The 19,696-nt window shown below is 36.9% G+C and overlaps 1 long non-coding RNA gene across 2 annotated transcripts in view; it reads right to left on the reverse strand.

The window, feature by feature from the left end:
• Positions 1-18,272, reverse strand: part of LOC310895238 — a 106,091-nt gene extending 87,819 nt beyond the window's left edge. For both annotated transcript variants that reach the window (XR_014580565.1, XR_014580566.1), the window contains exon 1: positions 16,799-18,272. This is a non-coding gene — a long non-coding RNA (uncharacterized lncRNA). The remainder of the gene's footprint in view (positions 1-16,798) is intronic.
• Between the last annotated feature and the right edge of the window lie 1,424 nt (positions 18,273-19,696).

The raw sequence follows: 19,696 nt of genomic DNA on the forward strand, positions 1-19,696 counted from the left end.
TCTTGGTGTATCTCTACTTCAAACACCCATTCAGGAGCGATTTATTAGGTAGAGACCCAATATAACAAGTCCTTCACATATTAACTAAATCCAAAGATATTTGAGGGAGAGGAAAGAAACAGCTGAAGACAAAACTGCCATTACAACTTCAAAAGGAAGCAAAAAACTCAACTGCAATCTTCGAGAGCAACTGAGGTCAACAGATGCAAAAACTAATGGGCTTAATGTAAAGCTTGCCCTGAGATCTTTCTTCTCCCTATTACAGAAACTAATCATACCAACTCTTGTTCTTTCAGCCATTTGAAAAAATACAGCATGTCTACTAGAACCAGACGTTAGTTTTAGTTTTATGAGTGATTGAGCAGTGAAATAGATCTTTTATTATTCTACTGTATTTTTGTTTTGTTTTGTTTTGTTTTATGCTTCTACACGAGGTCTCCTTACGTAAAATCTCCCTGTTGTAAAATGCAAAGTAATTTATGGTTTATTCCTCTAATATGTTTCATACTAAAGTTGAGAATTCTGTTGCAGTAGATAACATTTAATCTAAGAAAGGGAGCAGCCTAGAAATAAAAATGAAAAAAAAAAAAATAGCAGGGGGAAATTCACAACAGCTGCAGATGAAAGACATGGTAAAGATTCTGAGTAGTCTTGAATTGACTGTCCAAGGGACTAAATAAAAATGTTGCTTATGACTTTGGACTTCAGCACTGGCACCCCATAATGTCGATTTCATTTATCCAGTAGTAAAAAAACCCTCACAAAACTATTCCAAAGCAAAACCCATGCAAGAATCCTCACAATTCACAAATCTATAGATTAAACTAGTGCTATTAACAGTACCACTTTATCTGAAATTTCTGTAAATACATCTACTGTACATACATACAACTGCAACTGTAAGTGTTTCTAGATTCCTAGTGGTTCCCAGTATTATTACTTCAGTTTTCTTCCAACATTGTTTATTTAAGCTCTGACTAAAATATGTGAGACTTCCTTGGATCAAGAAAGATTGTTAATGGCAGGCTGGAGATCAAAAGGGAAAATTTACTATAAGGATAAACAAATGCACTTCTCACCTGTATCATCTGAACCCACCCAGTTTGTAAGTAGCTTGTGTTAGAATTTATGTTAGGAAGAGTTACTATTTGCTACATCTACTAATTGGTTTCATTTTTGCAGATAAACCTTTAAACAGAATTTAAAAGTGTCTCTTATAATCTAAGTATAGAATATACCTTTCCTTGCCTATTGCCTGGCATAATTGGCATCTTTATGCATTACCAGGCTATAGCAAACTAATCCGTCACATTATGTAAGTATATACTGGGGTTCATCCTTCTACTGTAAAATATGCATATATTTAATCTTAAACCTAGTCTTAAATCCTTTAAGTAAATATTTACATGTACTTCTGTATTTATTTAAAGACCTGAATATTAATCTTAAAGATAGAAATCTGTTTATGGAAAACTGAATAATTCAGTTACTGACAGATACTTTTCCATAGGGTTTCATTGGAGATTACCATTGACGTCAGTGGGTGTGTATCAAGCCATTAAAAAGCTGCATGAAAATTAGATATCTGAGTCACATCAATCTGAATTTAATTGAATTTGAATTTCTTTGAAGAAAACTTTTCTGTTTGAAACCATGTGATTTGGAACATATTTATATAGCAACAGATTTTGTATCATTAAAAATTGTTTGTATTGGAATTTTGTGATCTGTATGATTAAACACTTAATAATGAGGCCACAGTTTAATCCCTTTGTCTAATGAATAATTTGTCAGATAGTTACAAAAGCTGCCTTCTGCCTTTATACGTTATTGATTCTTACCGAATTCTCAGTGAACAACTCCACACACTGAAGAGAAAAATGTGTCCCCTGTTCCCTGCTTTTTTTTATTTTTAAATCAAGGTCAGTTGTAACTGTGTGTATTTCTTCATACTGAAGAAACAAACATGAACTACACAGTGACCGATCCAACACAGTCTTGAAAATGGGTTCTCCAGGCCACCTGCAGTTTTAACTCTATTGATATAATGGATTGTGATAGTATTTCTGCTATTGTTGAAGCAAAAGCTAGCGCTAATGTATCAAAAAGCAACTCAGTGGAATGTCTCACCCATTTATGAATGACTGGCTGAGATGTCCTTTTTGGTAGTCATTGATTTATGGATCAAGCTGTCACTTTTAAGCTGTGGTGATGCGCCTGTGATGACTTCCAACAAGCACATTCCTGAATGATCTTTGCTCTAATTATAGACTTGTAGCTGAAGGCAAAAAAAAAAAAAAAAAATGAAATAATCACAGGGCAACTATCAAACAAGGGTGGAGAAAGAGAAATAACCATTTACTATGAAGATAATCTACTGCATAAACTCCATAGAATATTGTCTTGGTCTTGGGTCCAATCAATGGACCTGTAAGTTTAAAATGGAAAAACTATTCTGAAAACTGAGAAAAAAATCTAGTTTTCAAGCTATTTGAGATGTCTCTCATGTAAGGACTATCCTGTGTCTGGTCCAATGGTAACTTAATTTCATCAGGATATTCCAAGGGCAATAGCATCTTTTTAGTTCACTTTACATTGTCTTATTTTCAGTGTGTTTTTCTCCATTTCAACTTGTTTTAACATTTGCTTTCAATATTTCAACCCATATTTTCTATTTTCCGAATGACTTTTTTTTCCCATAAGTCCTCAATTCAGTTAATTTTCCCTGCCAGCAAATACCTTCTTATTATCTCACATAACACAGAGGTCTCAGAAAGCTTGTCTGTTATGGAGAATTACCTGCATCATGGTTTACATCATTTTCATCTCTACTGACCACCCCAGCATCCACATAAGCATTTTGCTCCAGCTGTGCAAAGTATATATTGTCCTTTCTTCCTCACCGGCCAGCAGTCTGGAACAGCCAAATGGCCTAATCATGGGCTTATATAATTTGCAAATTAGTATCACATAATATCCTTGCAGATTGTTCTCATCATCTCTGTGATTTGCATGTACTTTTCTTGATAAGACTCATTAGACTTCTACAGTCCAGGATGCAGAGTCCAGTTTCCCAGGCTTAATGGAGTCAATAGATATCTAGTAAACATAGTCAGTAGAGCATAGGATGCCACACCTCTTTTCCTGAAACTAACATCAAAAATACATTGGAGGTAATACACTATAAAAATACCTCTGCCTCTCCATTGACTTTAAAGGGAGCTCACTCACCCACTCAGCTACAGACATTTATGCTGCAGATTTCTAAATTATGTGAGGTATTTACTCCCTTACTGACCACATCCTTGTTTCCATCAGCGGTCAGCAATGAAAAGAGTTAATATCACAAAGTAAATAAGAAATGACAAAAATTTCTAATCAAAATTTTAGGCTGTGAAATTAGCGTCTTAAGAAAATGGTGGAAAACTATTCATAACATCAGAGGCTAAGCAGTTTTTCTGTGATTAAAAACATTTACCATTGTGAAAGCTTCACATGAAGCAGTTTCTTGCTACTGTCTAAATAAAAATTACTAAAGTAGTTAAAACCCACTAATCTTTTATAAATAAGTATGTTCCAAGTTTCTATTCCATATCTTCACATCACCATAGGGTAGTTATGCTGACTTAACAACTGTAGTGAAATGGGGAAACAAAATGATAGAAACTGAAACTACATCACCAAAGCCTGACTTTATATTTTTCTACTCATTTGAGAGGAAAGCTTTTATTTGATTGGAAATAATTACCTTTAATTGTCAAACACAAAGAGTATTTTCTATTGCTAATTTGCCTCCAGGCAGTTGAACATGAACACTGTTAGGATGAGTCCTCTGTCTTTTGAGCATCTTGAGTGAAATTTTATTATTTTATTTTATTTTTTATTTTATTTTATTTTATTTTATATTTTATTTTATTTTAATTTATTTTAATTTTGTTTTTTATAAATGTGTAGTGATTTATCTGTTTGAAAACCCTTCAGATTCCTCAGGCCTGTTCCCCACTTTAGATCCTAAAAGAAAAAAAAAAAGATATTAAGTCAGGCACAGAGATAAATGAAGAAACCTGTCCTTGGTTTTAAAATACACTCTAAAAAAAGAAAAAAAGAAAAAGAAAAGAAAGAAAAGGAAAGAAAAAGAAAAAAGAAAAAAGAAAAAAGAAAAAAGAAAAAAGAAAAAGAAAAAGAAAAAGAAAAAGAAAAAGAAAAAGAAAAAGAAAAAGAAAAAGAAAAAGAAAAAGAAAAAGAAAAAGAAAAAGAAAAAGAAAAAGAAAAAGAAAAAGAAAAAGAAAAAGAAAAAGAAAAAGAAAAAGAAAAAGAAAAAGAAAAAGAAAAAGAAAAAGAAAAAGAAAAAGAAAAAGAAAAAGAAAAAAAGAAAAAGAAAAAGAAAAAGAAAGAAAAAGAAAAAAAATAAAAGAAAAAAAGAGAGAGAGAGAGAGGAAAAAAAAATGTTTACCTCCCCAGACTGAAAGAAAACATGAGTATATATTTTACTTCATATCTTTCCTTGGAAGCATTTATTCTCATGCCCCAAAGACTACTAATAGTTATGGTCATTCCAGAACAATGAAAATAATTAAGTAATATACAGAAGTAGTACGTTCTTATTCATAGTAGAACTGAGATAATAATCACTCCAATATCATAGAATCACAGACTCATTAAGGATGGAAAAGACCTCCAAGATCATCTGGTCCAACCATCCCCCTACCACCAATGTCACCCACTAAACCATGTCCCCAGGCACCACGTCCAACCTCTCCTTGAACACCCCCAGGGACGGTGACTCCACCACTTCCCTGGGCAACCCATTCCAATGCCTGACTGCTCTTTCTGGGAAGAAATTTCTCCTAACTTCCAACATGAAACAGTAGTCCAGTAATGTCCCAGCAGTACTTATGCCCAAAAGTCTTTTAGTTCAAGCTTGAATTAGAGGAAGCTGGTGCACTACATTTTCATTTGTGTAATTAAACAAGTACCTATCTACTTGAGATTAACAAACTGAGATTGAAGTTTTTTGTCTTTGGGGCTCAAAATCACGTAATATTATTTCAGCAATGGATTTGATACACTATTCTAGCACTCAGACAAATAAACAAACAAAAATCAACTAACAATATCGTCCAGTTTTGTGGCAATGAAACCACAGTATTTTAGCTTGAAATTTAATGGCCAAATTACAATGGAGGTAAAGGACATGTATGTGCAGACAAAATAAACAAGTAGTGAGCTGTCATCTAGAAATGATCCTCCTCAGAGAAGAAAAAAATGTGTAGGTTAAGAGATCAGTAGAACACCTTTTAGACATTACTACTGTCTTCTTTGAAATGTTTGTAGCAGCGGAGCAGCTGAGATGTCTCAGAAACACAAGAAACTGTTGCAGAGACAAGAAGGTGAAATGCAAAACAAAGTTAACAGAGGAGAAGCAATTACTGAAACTACTGTGAAAAACATGATAAAGCTCAATGCTCACCCAAAAGTTATTATTCTCAGTAAGTTTTTGACCTCACATTAGGCTTCCTCTTTGTATGTAAGAATCTTTCCTTACATAGATTCATGGAGATCACAGCAGGTAATAGAAGAAGAAAACCCTAGGAGCTAATTTTATGTTACAGCAATTAAAGGATTAATCACATTCACTCAATGACTGTGTGGTCATGCATTCCCATGCACCATTGGCACTTCCTTAGGAAACAGTATTGTTGCTATCTTCTCCCCTTTTCTGAGAGCTCGTCTTTGCTACTTGGCCTTTCATTAATTAATAGTGGATGGGCTAAAAAGCACAGTGGTGTCTCTAACAAAGACAAGATGGTCCAAAGTACAGACTGAAGTACTCACATTGTAGAGAAGATGGGTCTGTTTTCATTTGTTCTGTGGGCCAAGGCACACAAACTCATATCCCTTGAGCTAGTTCCTGAACTCAGAGCACAACTGTGGCATGCTCAAAAGCAGTATAGGATGGCACCATGCCTGAGTGGAGCCCTCAAGAGCAGAAAGACAGAGTATAAATAATTTGTAACAACGTCAGTAGCATTTTAGCTGTACAAAATGTGTAAAAGAGCATTCATGAAAATAAGGATCAGGACCAATGTATCTTACTAGATACATGTACAATGCTACTAATCTTCTCCAATACAAAGAGAGAGATTTTTAATGACACCTATTGTGTTTCATTTCTTTCGATTTAAATAATAACCAGGAGACTCCTAGCAAAATGCTCAAACACCCTAATGCACCATTAGGAATACAATTAAATCACAGCAGCGTTAAACATCTCATCAAGAGCTCAGCCAACCTACAAAATTACTTTTCTATCCTTTCATTCCCTAGAAAGCTTCAACTCAGTTCCTGTCCATCTAATTTGCTTAGCCATCTTTGAGAGTCCCTGAGCAACTGTAATGGAGCCATGGAGGATTGACAGCATTGACAGAAACTCAATTCAGTCTGGCAAAAGTATTTGTCATGCAGATACATAAAGATTCACAGAGCTATAAGGCTTTTTTAGGCAAGTCAGATAAGGGAGCAAGAACAGACTTTGCAGCTGTGTAAGTACTCTTGTACTTTGACTTACTTTGGATAAAGCAAAGTCCTGCCCATCACATATAATTTGCTATGTCCCTCCCAACCCCTTTCTCAAGAACACCAGGCAAACAATGCTACCTCTGAATCATATATATCAGAGAGAGAGATTACTTCCCTCCCAGATAACCAGGGAAGAAAAAAAACAGAATCATGAGTCACAGCTTTTCTTCCAGTATGCGTCTGAGGTCTTTCGCTGCTGGTCCAAGGCAAAGTCCATAGAGCATTTGCTCCACGGTAGCAAAGATGCAAGGCCACTTCTTCACCGTGACTTTTACACAGGCAGTGGACAAGTTTCAGCCAACAGACCTCTCTGGAGTACTCTGGCTGCTAACGCAGCTTCACTCTTGCCCCACTGACACAATCTCAGACCAATCTATAAATAACCAAAAGAATCACTCAGTGCTGAAATAAACACCAGGGGCCAGATTGTATTGGTGTAACTAGGACAAGGAATGTATTTGTGCTGATGGTGTTTGTCTTACAATCGGATTGCTGCAATGGGCAGATGTCTGTAACACACTGACCTAGAGTACCAAGGAGAAACAGAAGTCAGCCACTGTGCGATCTGTGCTTACAATTGATAAATGACAAAACCAAATATGTGTTCCTTAGCACCCGACAAAGTTAATTCCTTAGCACCCACATTCTGAGAAAACCACAAGCAACATTTAATTATCGTGGTTTCTTTCATTTCTCACATTGAGTTTCATCTACTCTGAAGACCATGTGCTAAACCATTGCCTTGATCTTCAACACTTTGGCCAGATGTGTACTCAGCCTCCCCAGTACTGTTGCATCATCATTTTGATAAAGATCCAGAAAAAGAGTGGCTGACTTCCCTGCCAAGAAGCACCCCTGAATAAAATAAAATAAAATAAATGCTTCACATTCCCTCTGTTCAAACAATGCCTGCAGCCTCAGAGTGGGTGACATTACTGAGAACAACGACATCTATTCAAATTTGTAGAGCAAGTATTTGATAGACATGCTTCCTCCAACACAATAACTTCACTGAATGAGCTGTTAGCTTATCTAGCTTCTACACTTTGAAGTATACAGCTTGAAAAAGTCAAGCACATACCAGCAGTCCTAGACTCGAGTTTATTAGCTTGAGGAATGTTTTAAATTTCACACAGAAAAGAACCAAAAATGTGACAGCTTATTTTATTTACACAACTTTTGATGACTGAAAGAAGTGACAGCATGCATTAATTTACCATACAGTTACGAGGAGATCTGCAGAGAGCTATGAATTTCTAAGAAACATCTCTCTTAGTCCACATTACATAATCTTATTCTTAGTCATATTCACAGTTGACATCCCACAACACTTAATCCTATGGAAGATGTCACTTAACATGGATATATCATGTGCATTTGTCTAAAAGATGAGTGCATGCTGATCAGTGGTAACTCACTATATTTAGGTCTGCACCTGATGCTGATGGCACTAGAAATTATTTTATCATGTGAATCAGTCATTCAAAGGATGCTGGCTATGACAGACTTCTGTTTGGACAGGACAATTCAAAAAAAAAAAAGAAAGAAAAAAATGTAAATAAATAACTTACTGAAAAAAAAAAAAAAAAGTTTTAAGCTACCCAGAAGCTACTATCTCAATGGAAAAAAGAGGGAAGGAACCAAAAGAACAGGCCTTAGCTGAATCAGACCAATCTTGCTTTGGGAAGGAAGATGCTTTTGTTGATAACAGCTAAGAAAATATCCTTGCTGTAATTTGTAACTAAACTCACAAAATCTAAATTATGTCAAATGAGAGTTGTTTTGTGCAAATTTCAAATAGTTTGTAATGCTTGCTACTTTTTTAACTTCACGGAGCTGGATTTTTTTTTTTTTTTAATAAAGCTGTACTATAACTCCTTCCATTTTTTATTTTTATTTTTTTAAGTTGGGATTGCCAACACCACAAAAGTGTTTATACAGAAAGGGAGAGATGACATTTTCTAAGAACATCAGGAGCATTAAAAAAGATTTACAAACATAACAAATGAGTTTACAAACTATGCACCAAATGTTGCTGTTGGACCTGTAGCAATTCCAGGCCAATTTTCATTAAGTGAGTGCAGCAACTCCACAATGAATACAAAGATATAAAGATATGTCTTATCCTGTTTAATATTTATTAAAGCAGTTCTCAAGAATTTCTTCAAAGATCTCCTAATAAGCTATGCAATAGTAATTTAAAGTATTTTGGAACATTTAATCCCAAATAGTTATGACTATATTGTGATACAGATACTATTTGCCTGCGCCATTTAACAATAGTCTCCTATTTAATATGAGGTGATAATATTTTGAGCTGATTTTGAGTGTTCATTTATTGTGCTTGGGAAAAAAGTGGGAATATCTGTTTTGTTAACTAAGATAGTGGAGCCAACATTCTTATTTCGTAATTAAAATACAGATCTATCTGTGATTTCATATTCCTGTATCTATGCCCAGTCACCCTCAAGTCAGTGGATGAGATGCTTTAGAAATGGCCTGTATCATTTCCTGCAAGCCTGTATCATTTCCTGCAAGGACATATATTTTCAAATATTTTTATTTTTCCATGCAGAATTTGCCAATATACTACATATTCTTTGCGATTATTTCAGAGTATTCTGATTTTTCCTTATTATAGATCATATGAGAATTGTATGTGTCCTCAACCTCCAGCTGCCTAGTATTAGCCCAGTCAATTAAAGTCAATTAAAAATCTATTGAGTCAATTAAAAATCTACTGAGGTCTGTTGTAAAGTTTGCATTGATAACAACTGGTTTTCTGCAAATAAAAATCTTCTACAGAACAAGAGGAAAATCAGTGCCAGCATAGAATATTAATATAAATATTAATTAAGAATATTTTTAATATTAAAAACATTTTTTTTAAGACTATGACAAGAGCTAAACATCATAACAATGCCAATTTCGAGGAGGAACACAGGCAATATCTACACTTGGATAAACCTTAAAAACACCGCATGAATTGCTTATGTAGTTTCACTAAATAGATGGGAAAAAAAATGGCTTCAAGCACCTATACAAGACAGATCATTAAAATCTAAACAGTTATAATATCTGTATTCAAAGACTACAAATGTGATAGTTTTGAATGATATCTGTGTTATTTTTCTCCAGTACATTACAGAGAGCTTTCAGCATGCCTGCAGGTATGTAAGTAATCATTACTTACACAGAGAAGGTCAAGAACCATCTAAACTACAGGGGTTCATACAATCCAAACATTTTAACTATTCAACTGCTGCTGATGTCATTATGAAGCATCTTATCAAGTGAGTCAGTTGAGCAGGAAATCAAGAATTCTTCAACTTAAACAATCCCTCAGCAAGGGCTGACCTGCACAGAAGTTCTGTTTAATGAACTTGTAAACTGCACTATAAAGTTAAAGGAAAATCTGACTGCTCGTTTTCCTTGTTTATATCTTCTTTAGGAAACATCTGCTAGCCATTCTGCCTTTTTTTTTTTTTTTTCCTTTTCCTATTGCTATTAGTTATGGGATTGAAGATTTAGGCAATCTTTTAGTCTTTAAAAACTGGCATTTCTGGGTTTACTTGAGGTCACCTAAGCAATGAAGAAACCAACTGTTTGTTGGAATGTAAACGGGGGAAATGATTTTTCCCCAGGGGGTAGAGTTGTGAACTGGTTATACGGATGGAACAGAAGGGTGCTTTTTTGAATGTTTTGCCCCTCTTGCAACTCTGCCACCAGATATACACAATTCTGAGCTATTAGGATGACTGAAAATGCAGTTTGAAAGATTGACGTAAGCCTGACTGCAACAACGCTGACATTTTATTAACAAGTGTTATATTTGTGAGTTGTGTAGCCCCAACTACATTCTGGAATTTGAAAGGTCACTGCAGACACCAAATAAGGCTTCAAACTTTTAAGACCTGCTGTGAAGGACAGCTGGCAGGGCACGCAGAACTCTGCCACAGGGTGATAAAAGAATGAAGTGAATATTTTAGCAGTGAGCTGTCACTAATTAACACAAAATTTATTTACTTGAAAGATAAATATATTTGGAAATGGTAAATTCTCCAGAAAGAATGTTTGGCCATCAATTGTGCAAGTGTTAGTTAAGTAGGAAACACACAGGACGTGCCTTGGCTAGGATCTGAAGCATCAAGCCTGAGTATCTCCAGACTCTGAGACGTGAAGTTGTTGAATCGGTTGATGATTTCACACCGACTGCAGAAAATCTGCTGGTTACAGTGCAATGACCTCTGATTTATACTCTTAAAATGAGAGCAGAGTGGGGTTTTCTGAGCGTAACACCTAACACTCACACTTCCCTGAAACTCTGCAGCCCTGTGGCACTGACCTGCAGGTGCAGTGAAATGTCAACACTTCAAAACAGAAATACTGGAGAATTTTAATCCAGTGGACAACAAATATGAGAGATTAGTAAAGGTGTTTCTCCTACATTTAGCTCTAAGTATTGGGCATGACAGCAGTGCCGGTACTGCTTTGCCCTTCAATCACAGGCAGAGATGCTCAGGTTCTTAAGAGAGAGGTGTAAAAATAAATGAATTCTTTCTTCTTCAAGAATATTTCATGTTTGTTCTTTGCTCATTGAGAGTTTTAGCATACCTGAAATTCTCATTTCTGCCTTTTTCTCCTTTATGAATGTGAAATAAAGCAGGACTGGAGATTTTTCTGCTAATACAGAATAATCTTACTATGTTCCTGCTAACTCAAATGACAAGTGAAAAAAGGTCGCTGAAAAGATGAAGGCCATGGAAAGACCTGTACAGATATACTGGGACCCAGGGGGACCATACAAATATGAATAATTAGTTATTATAATTTGAAAGTGCTTCTTTGGGAATAACCTTTAAGAGCTTCAAACGTGATCCTAGGGATTTCCTCTTGAAAGAGGTTCAAGATGGCCATGTTTCCCTAACATTAAGCCAAAAATGTCTCCTTCAGCATTAAATATAGTTGAACCCTGTGGTAACATAAGGAGAACTAACTGTGGATTCCTACTAGGAAGACTACATCACATGCCAGCAAATTGCAAGCATGTGTGTGGACACCAAGAACACCATGTATGACCACGATTGCAAATCATGTTCTCCCAAACTCCAGCACACAGGAGTTGTGTTCATGTGCAGTGGCCACATCTCAGCAAAAATACCTTTGAGAACTGCCATCCCAGGATGCAGACACACAACACTGAACCTACTCAAGCTACTCAGTAAGAAGTTAAATTGCAGGACAAGTGGGCCACACAGTAAGAAACTGTCTGCACATGTACATCATTCACACTTGTAAATTACCAAAGCCTTGCAGGCAATGGAAGACAATCATTTTAAACAGACTTGATGGGTAGCCTAGCCAGTCTTCAGAGGAACTGGAAAGCACATACACAGGAACTCCAGGAAGGAATCCGAGCCAGTGAAAGAGACATGGTGCTTATCAAGGTGCTGACTGAATGGATTCTACTGTGTTAACTGAGAATCTATCTGCTTTTGCCAGATGTTAAATAATTAACCTCATCTCAGCATGACATAATTTATTCTTAATGTCTTTTTTTTTTCTTCAAACTCTTGTTTCAGTTTAAACAATTAACCGAAAGCCAAGAAATAGATGTGAGCCTTTCCATATGTCATTACGCTTTGTTCCCAAGTGAGAACGTATATGAGAACTACATATTAGAAAATCCACCAGTAAGATTGCCTTGGTTCTTTGGACCACTAGCTTCAACTGAAATCCATTCAGTGCAAAAAGACTGCAAATGGAGGTGAACCTGAAACACTGCAGCAGTACCTCAGATCATTTACAACTCCGGGATTATTCAGTCTACAGTACCATTTAGTGAAGCTTTGGATGCTTAGAAGCCATTCATCAGAGAAAAAACACTGGCACATGTCAGTGCTCAAGAGCTGCCCCTCCGCTGGAAGCAGTGCAAATAAGAATATCAAAAAATTCAATGTTATCCTGAGACACCCTGTAACAGAGATTCAGCAGTCACAAAATCTAGACAATGGATCACCTTTCTGAGTCTCTGGAATTACACACACAGGGAAGTTGAATGGAAACATGAGATTGTCCTTTTGTCTGCTTTTCCCTTACATATCTTAAATTCTAAACACATTCTATACAATATAATAAAACCTCAGATGCACTAACGCATAGTCTATAGGACTGAAAAGAGAAGCAAAGAAGTGGGCAGTCTCAGAATGGTTTTCTTTGTAATTGCCTACTGCAGTTGGAATGAAACTTTCTACTTAAATTATGCTTTAGTGCTGTTTGGTTGTTGTATTTATTTATTTATTTGTTTGTTTATTTATTTATTATTTCAAAAGTGCAGAGACACTGCCAAAATGAAACATTCAGACTGCAGTCAGTGTTAAATGACTGAAGATGATGTGCTTTCATGTAGTACAGTATCTCATTAAATCATGGTCTAATCAAGCCATAAATGAAACATGTCAAGGCACTGGCTAGCTAAACTGTCTCATTATCCGATCTCCACTTTCCAAAAAAGCTCTATAAAGACCAACATTAAAAGTGGGAATATTTTTGTTTCATAGAGAGTATCATGGTGAATAATGCATAGTTATGGTAGCAGGTTGCTTCAATGTCCTCAGGAAGGGTTTGAAGTTTAATTCTGCACAATGCATTGTACTTCAGAGAATTTTCAACTTATATTAGCTTAACAGAAATTGAAAATAGCAATGAATCCACATCTGAACTAAAAGGTAGAATCCATCCTACCTATTGATCTGTGATCTGTAGAACCAGTGCTTGATTCCAGCAGTCATCAACCTCTGACTCTCAACTTGCAGATAATATGTCAAGTCTGCCTCTGTGAAGGTCTTATTCTGTTCTATATTTCATAGTACATTCTGAACAAAGATGTTGACACTACTGAATGTAGGAAATCCATTATCAGTAAGTCCACAATTCTTTGCAGCTTCCTTTCATACCTTCTGAAACCTGCTCTTCTTCTTTGTTACCTCTTAGTAGAGCCAAGGCTAGAAGAGGAGACATGAAGCACAGAGAAATCTTTCTATCACGGCTTTGCTTCAGAAGTGAGAAGGAAGATATTAACAGTGTTGGCATGGCTGAGGTGAAACATGTATAAACTCATCCCATATTTCCCCGTAAATTAACCTCATTAGAAATCTTCAGCATCTTGTGTCTCCTGGCTACTGTCTCTTAATAAAGAGTTCCTACTAACATCTTCTGCAATCATTATATCATCTTTATATCATAATTATATCATAGGATGGCAACCAATTCTTATGTACATAGTAGGAAAAATCTGACAGACAGCATCTTACACAGGAGAGGTTGAGGAAAAGAGACTGAAAATTCTTGTAAATATCATCACGGGATCTTTATATGTCCAGATGAAGTAGACATGACCTCCATCATTAGCATGTCTTCCAAACAGCACAAAGAACACTGATGATAATTGCTGAAAACAAATGCTATTAAGTATAAGGGGAAAAGTATAAAACACTGACCATTTTGGAGAGCTGCAGGACCAAAATGACTTTTTTATAATGTTGGACAGTTTTCTCAAAAGAAAGGTTTAAGTTTCATGAGCAGAAAGCTTAACTTCCAGCATTACAGAAGTCATTGGGAATTTTGCCATTGACTTAATGGATCATGTTTTTTTTTAAGTGACTGAAAGGGAGGAAAGCGTGTAATGTAGTTAGCATTTGGAGGAAAATAAACGAGTGTTGAATTTGCTGGAAGATGTCCTGGAAGGGTAAGGTTACAAACATGAAGCATATGTGTAATTTGAAGCAAAGAGACTCCTCACATGCATAAAGCTAAGCACATTAACAAGTTGTCATAGAATTAGGGTCTTGAATGTTCTCTGTGAGGTCATATGCCTATGTCTGCTTGCAGCACATCCCTATCACCATGTCTGTCATTTCTAGATTTCATTAAGAGACAGCTATTACATTAATCTTGGTAAGAATAATGCACCATAACTGAATCTCTTTTTTTTTTTTTCTCCCAACTTTCTGAGATCTTGAAAGACTTTCTCTTGATTAGATTAAGTTTTTCCTTTTGGAAATGAGACTCTTTACAATGAGAGAGAGAGGCTTACATAACCTTTATGTTATGCTCACAAATTCATCTTATATCATGGTTGGTGGCCAAAAATTGTAAAATTTATCTATCAGAAATACAACTTAACTTTTTTGGTTTTCTGATATAATTATGTTGTACAGTACTTGGGTTTATTTTTAAACCAATTGAACCTTTCTTCCCTCAAAATTACTAAGTTTCAAAACTAGTATTCCTAGACTTCAACAAAATTTAATCATTCTGTAGGGTCTTTCCAAGATAGATTACAGATCATATTTAGCGAAAAAAAATAAAATCCTCTAGTTTTTTAATCACTAAACTGTAACAGTGAAGGTTGCCCAGTCAGTGTTTGTTCCAAAACACGAAAGTAAAAGAAACAGAATAAAAAATGCAAAACAGGCAATATATTGTATTTTTCTATTTCCAGAACTAGTTTCCTTGTTTAAAAAAGGAAAGTCACAAAATGACAGTCTCCCCAACTTCCTAGAGCAATGAGTGATATTTATCTCTGTATTAAGCCAATATTAATAATATGCTTAATTACTGGGAAATGTTAGAGTCATTCAAATACAAAATGCTGCTGTTGCAGGCACTGAAGCATATCCCTGACTTTAAGTACAAGAACTGTACTCAAGCATGTGCCTCATGTCCATGGGCTTAGCTGCATGCCTGGGACCTAAGTTTCAGTAAGTATTACCCATATACCAGTTGTAGGCAATGCTTTAGTCCTGATGCTACTGTGAATTGGAGCAGCTGCAAGTGGAAAGCATGTGCAGGAAGCAGTGTACAAATAAATAAATAAATAAATAAATAAATCTCATTTAAGGAAATAATACGCCCGTCTGAATGTCCAATATCATATCAGCCACTACATATATCAGGCAATGTTTTACTGCTTTTTTATCACAGTTGTACTCTTTATCATGTTTGCATACCATCTCTTCCTGACAATGTAGTTCTCCTGCAGTTTATTCCCTTGCTCTATCTTTGTTGTCTTGCTGTGTAAGTATAATAAATGCATAATACGACTGGTATTTCAGCCAGCGAAACCAGCAATCGTTCTCTCTTGCTGGCATTTCACCTTTGACTCACCACCTTGCAATTCTGCCGGATGAAGTGCTCCAGCAATCCCAGGCTGTGGTCAGGGCTGCAGGCAAGCAGGTGACAGTTCTGAGACATGTCACTGGTGACATCACCAGAGACTGTGCTTGCTGGTGGATACTGCTGAACATTACTTGTTTCAGTGATGCTACAGATTGGACTAAGATGCTAGTGAGTGTCACTGAGAGTTTAAAAATGTGTTTCAAACATCCTCATCACTTTTTTCAACTTTTGCAAATGGAGCTAAAACTTTACTTCTGTCTGTCTCTTTCCTCAAGCTGAGTTATGTCATGGATCAAGTGACATGGGAGTGATCATATGGCTATTTAAATCCCATTCAGATGATCTGAAGAGTGTCTTTATGTAAAGGGAAAAAAAAAAAAAAAAGATCAAAGTAAAATATTCTGCAAGATTGTTCTGAAACAATTCCGTTTATCTCTGCGTTGTTGGAATGTTATTTTCAGAAAAAGGCTGAATCTGCAAAGCTACCTCAAGTGCTAGTGTTGTTAGCTCCCATGATGTTATCAGGAGTCTTGTGATACTTGCAGTCCTGCTCAAAGCCTCATTACGGCATGGAAAATTGCAGAGAACGTCCTATTCTCAGATTAAACAAACCAAACTTGGGCTTCAGGGTTGGGAAGAAAACTCACAACACGTAGGTCCTAAAGCTCAAAAAGCTGTATTTGTAACTGTGGGAGGGAGAAGGAGGAGGCATCTTAGAGACTTATACGTGTCATTGGTAATGCTGGCACGCACCCTGGGTCTGTGGATGTAGTACACATGATGGCCCCGTTACAAAGACACCGGCCAGCATCAGAACTCAGATCCAAACAAATCTCTAACTTCAAATGCCTCCAAGGCTGGGTTAGGCCCTGTGAGGTCAGCAGGTGGCCAGAAGTAGTGTGAGATTGCCTGTCACCAGAACAAGCAAGACAAAGCCCAGAAGAGCTGGCAGGCACGAAAAAGCTAAGTAATTGCTCACTTCCCCAAGTGATGGGCAAGATGTGAGAGGGAAAAAGAGTCATGGTGTTGCATCACTCACCCTTTATCCGAGAAGTAGGATGGGCATCTTGCCAGGACCTTTCACTCTTATTTCTTTCACGCTGTATGTGCTGAAAAGAAAAAGGAGAAATCCAGCCCCCAAGTTTCGATTGTTAATAAGTTATCACAGAGTCACTAGTGAAAGGCATGCCTAAAAACATCAACATCGGCATCCACTACTTTGTTTTGCAAAGGGCTTCATCTGTCGCTCCCCTCCCCCCCCCCATCCCCCAAAGTATCTATCCGCACACACACAAACACGCACACACTACACACTTCTGGCATTTTTTGTTCCTGTCTTTGTTTCCGTACATGATATAAGAATGCATCCAGCTTCAGTTTGAACACATTTTCTTATGGGTGAAGATACAGACTTATTTTCCAAAATACCCTTCACTTGCATTCTAGCTAAAAACACCAGCAAAGAAGGTTTCAGAAAATGAGAGAAAAACTACCTCTATCCCACAGCAACTGTGGTAGGGAGAATTTTTCAGCCCTTAGAGGTCCCTAGAGAACTTTGAGCACGTTTACTAGTATCAAAGCAGGGCAATAGTTTTTCAATGACATCACCTTCCCACTCCCTGTAACTGAGAACTCACCGTTCCCTAAACTAGAGCGAGGCAGGAGGTTTGAGTGCCAAAGGTCTTACACCATAGTTTCACCTACAAGAATTAGGATTTTCAGGCAATCAGTAGCTAACATGCTGCATTTGATACAATTTACTAGTGGCAAAGTTCTTTGCTGTTTACACATCAATAATCAAGAGTTACCCATGTCAGGCTGTACGGTTTATTTTAAGACAACCCTAAGAGGCTTGAATCCAGTATTAAAATGATACGTGTTCTTAAAAAATACATAAGATTCTTAATATCCAAACTTAGGGCTCAATTATATTCACAGATGTATTCTGGGAGTGAATCAGTGCATGTACAGGGAAAGTTGAAGTTGCCCACAGCGGAATGAATGTTCAGGGTACGCAGCAGCAAAACCTCCTGAAAAATGAACCTTTAGGCTGCAATGATACTCTGAGTCTGACACGTTACACTGAAGACAAAGGCAATCTCAGGCAAATACAAATCCTTTCCACTGATATAGCCTGGAACACTGTAAATGCAGTTTACAGCCAACGTTTGTTCTGTTTTAGGAAAAAAAAAAAAAAAGAAAAAAAAAAGAAACGTATACAAACAACTGTTCTTTTCCATCCTAAAACAATGGAATAACTCATGATAGCTCCTTTACGGCGGTGAAATTCTGACAGTGGTCTCAACAGCTGCTTAGACACCAACCACAGCATTTACAACTGGTTCATTACAGACACCCAAGCCCTTGCAACACATTTTGCTTTCATGGCCCAAACAGTATAATCAGTGACTATATCCAGGACTGCACAATAACGTCTCTGTTTATCAGAGAACAGAGCATAGCAGCTTATCCTCAGATTCATTGTGATCAACTTAAACATATCAACTTGCATTTTCTGTTTTGTTTTGTTTTTAACTAAAAAAGAAACAACAACACCAACAATAACAAAAGGTATTTTGCATTTGTAAAAATGCAAAAGGAAGAAAACTGCAGATTAAACCTGGCTAGCCCCTAGTAATGTCCTTGTTCTGCACCATGACTATAACAATTTGATTTTGAAAGTGGGAGGATGAAAAGTATGTCCAAATTGACACACTTCAGATCAGCATAATGCCTTTGCTTTTCTGAGTAGCTGCTCTTCACAGGTACTCTCATTCATTTTGACTCATCTGGATTTGGTTGAAGAACAGAGGCATAAGAGATGCAGGGTGTCTAGCACTATCCATCACACCGCTCTCAGGAAGAACTAGCATAAATGATCCTGCAGGAAGGATATTAATCATAGTAAACAGAGTTAAACAAAAACAGAACCCAGGGAGACTAGGCTTTTGTTTACTTGAAAGAACTAGAGATTTCTGTTGCATAGTGCTGTGCTGCTAATCTGTGCATACCAAATTAATTCACAAGTTTCACCATTTCTCTTTCCCATGGGGGAAACTGAGGCACAAAAAAGTACAGGTTAGTTTTTCCCTTGGCCCTTAATTTTGAGGACCTGATATATGACACTTGATTTCTGGGCAAAAGACAGGGCTGAAAACCCAAAAGGAGGTTTATGCCCCCCCTCTGTTTCTTATTCATGGGCTCAGCACTCAGCCACACAGAGTGAGTCAGGGACTGGGATTCACATACAGAGCTGACTGGTCATCCATCCAGAGCCCCCGCCTGCCAGACACCGCTCCCAGATACTAACATTTCGAACTCGGTGAGGGGAAAAAAAAAGTAATAATAGTACTATAATAGTACTGAAACTGAACACTGGATTGGGTCTCTTTCTTTTTTTTTTTTTTTTTTTTTTTTCCTAGCCACCATAACGGCAGAAAGGGCTTTTACCAACTTACTTTGCCCAGGGATTGAATGATTGAATTCTGGTCTGTTATGTAAAAGCCCAGACGAATTCCTGCTCTGCTGAACCAGAGGCGTGAGCAGATCACCTCTGCCCACCGGCTCAGCCCGCACCAGCCCTGGACAATCAAAACCACCGCAGGTTTAATGTTTTGGAAGACCACTGAAATGCATCTTTAAAAGACAGCGCAGTCAAGAAAACACCACCGGATATCTGCTAGGTGACAAAAGGAATGAACTTCCAGAGATTTTTTCAAATCTTATTCCTGTAAATAAGAAACAGCTGACTATGATCCTGCAAATTCCAGTTGAGAAAGCCCTGCTGATATTAATGCATTGTGCTGTGTCCAGAATCCCTTGATAGAATTACAGCATTACTGTACGCAGCTGGGTGGATGTTATCATGTTGCACCAAAAAAATCAGAGATTGTACTATCAGGAATAAATGAAGCCGAGATCCAGCACTAATGCACTT

This window comes from Anser anser (genome assembly GCF_964211835.1).
Source record: "Anser anser genome assembly, chromosome: 2".
Lineage (NCBI taxonomy): Eukaryota > Metazoa > Chordata > Aves > Anseriformes > Anatidae > Anser > Anser anser.